The sequence below is a fragment of the Tenrec ecaudatus genome, chromosome 2 (assembly GCF_050624435.1).
Source record: "Tenrec ecaudatus isolate mTenEca1 chromosome 2, mTenEca1.hap1, whole genome shotgun sequence".
Lineage (NCBI taxonomy): Eukaryota > Metazoa > Chordata > Mammalia > Afrosoricida > Tenrecidae > Tenrec > Tenrec ecaudatus.
In genome coordinates this window covers 197,592,440-197,594,808 of record NC_134531.1, presented here as the reverse complement: position 1 = coordinate 197,594,808, position 2,369 = coordinate 197,592,440, and the positions used below count along the sequence as shown (strand labels likewise).

Below are 2,369 nucleotides of genomic sequence, written 5' to 3'. Positions count from 1 at the left end.
AGCTCAGGTTACTGGCTGTAACTGGAGGGGCACTGCAGAAGGAAACAAGAACTAGAACTCCTTACTTTCCCTAGAAATGCATCACTGCTATAAATCACTTTCTCAAACTTAATATTTACTAATTAAGTGATTCCAAAGTTTTCAACATATTTGGAAAGCTTCATGGCATGGTTTCTAGATCCATTGTTAGGGGACTCATAGGAGCAACCGTGTGTGCGAATTTAGGACCATATTCCTCAGGGCCCTGAAGGTGACTTGCACTGGCTCTTATGGCCCACATGATACAGTCGTCAAAGTAGATTCATCGGAGACTTTACAGTTTTGGTTTTGGAAATTGCAGTGTCAGTTTTTGGGTAGTAGACATCAATTTGGACCTGATTAGTTCTACCAAAGCTGCCATCTTGTTACTTTCTTCCCTGCAAAATAAACCAACTGGAGTGAATCTTTCTTTAATATTCCTTATCACTTCATCTTATGTGTTGGTTTATTTTTTCTTTGATATGTCATTAAATAATTCCTTAGGGATGATGCAAGAGTAATTTAGGAGAAAGATTTATGGCACTAAAAGGGAATAGGTGTAGAATTAGGAATATCTTTATTTGTAGAACCTTAGTAGAAATTATTTTTTTGCTCTTTGATAGCTGTCACACGGTCAGCCCCGGACTCATGGTGACCACACGCCTACTAGCACAAAGGCTGCCATGATTTGTGCCCTCCTCGTGCCTGATTGTGGGGCCGATCATTGTTGTCCATAGGGCTTTCACCGAAAGGTATTTGGAAGAAGATCATCAAGATTTTATTCTTATTCCGCTTTGTCTGGAAGCTCACTGAGATCTGTTCAGCATCATTGCAACACACAGCCACCACTGACAGATGGGTGGTGGCTGCACATGACCTGCACTTGCCCGGGATGACAGCTACGTCTAATGCACGGAAGATGGGGATTCTCCCACGGGACCCCCAATGTCCTCCCCGTGTTGTTACCATGTCTTTTCAGAAATATGGTTCTTGAGAATTTGTAACTCATAGAGCAATTACAAATAGCAGTGATGAAAAACCAACATGAAAAAATAGGTTATTGAGTAATCTGCATTAAAAAAAACAGAGCACCAAATATCTATAAGATTCTGATTGTTCAGTCTTTAGCTGTAAACTAGATACATGGTATTGAATATTCAGCTGTCACCCTTTTCTCTGAGCACCTTGGAGGAATGTAATTGGAGCAATTAAGACAGAAAAGAACTATTGAAGAAGGCATTCTGCAGGATATTTTGCTACAGATTTGTAAAACAATGCTTACTCTACTAAATCCTTGCAATTATTTAACATATTAAAGATTCTGAAAAATCTGGTACTTAAAAAATCCTCTATGTTTTAAAGCCAGAATTCTCTACTGCTTGAAATGAAGCTTGTTTCTCCCCACCACACTAATTAATACTCTGAATCTTTTATTAGCTATTTATTATTTTTGTTGTTGTTAACGTGAACACAGTGCTATCACGAATTATGCAGTCGAGCTTCCCACATTTGGGGAAATTACAGGTGTTAGCACATCTGGAGTGCTATCCGTAAGCCTCGCCCTGGGAAAGCCATCAAAGTGATCATGGGCTCTCCCCTGCCAGGCAAGTATTGGATCTTTTATTTTTACAGGAACATTATTTTGGAAATGTTGAGTTAAACTTACTGAATTTCAGTATTTGACAAAAGGTGGATTTTGCTCAGGAATTTATAAGTTAAATGTGATTGTTATTTTTATTTTAGAAATTCTAAACTTAATGATGAAATTTTTAAATGTGATTTTTCCAGATTATTCACACTTACTCATTGAAGTGGGCTTGGCTAGTCCTAGAAAGAAACAAATGAAGCAAAACAACCTGTATTCTAAAAAGAGTGAACTGTCCAACCCAAAACAATGAGGAATAAATAAGCACAAAATGAACCTTTTAAAGCTTTTTTGTTGGTGTCTTGATATTTTAATTGCTTTGCCTTTAAGATAAATACTAATTGTCTTTAAATATAAATTATAAGAAGTACAACAATTATTAAATTGAGTAAAATAAATGCGTAATTTAATTTTAAATTGCTGCCAATTATGTGGAAGGATGTTGAGGAAAAGAGAAGGTGAGATAATAAAGTGTAAGAAGGAAATGTGGAACAAAGACCAGCAGCAATAGAGTCACCAGTGAAGGGGTGTGAGGAAAGAGAAATCACATTGTTCCACTCTCTTCTTTAATGGTCTGTCTTTGGCATCCTTCCTTCACCACTACTGTTAGCAGTCTTCATGCACTCACCTCTGTTTTATGTTCCTTCACACTCTTTAGCATGACCTGAAATCATATGAAACATACATTTGCATGTAAATATGCCTA

The 2,369-nt window shown here is 37.1% G+C and overlaps 1 non-coding gene across 1 annotated transcript; it reads right to left on the bottom strand.

Annotated features, from left to right (window-relative positions):
- Positions 1-1,473: 1,473 nt before the first annotated feature.
- Positions 1,474-1,630, bottom strand: LOC142441800 (U1 spliceosomal RNA). Its single transcript, XR_012783133.1, has one exon. It is a non-coding gene; the product is annotated as a U1 spliceosomal RNA (small nuclear RNA).
- Positions 1,631-2,369: the final 739 nt, after the last annotated feature.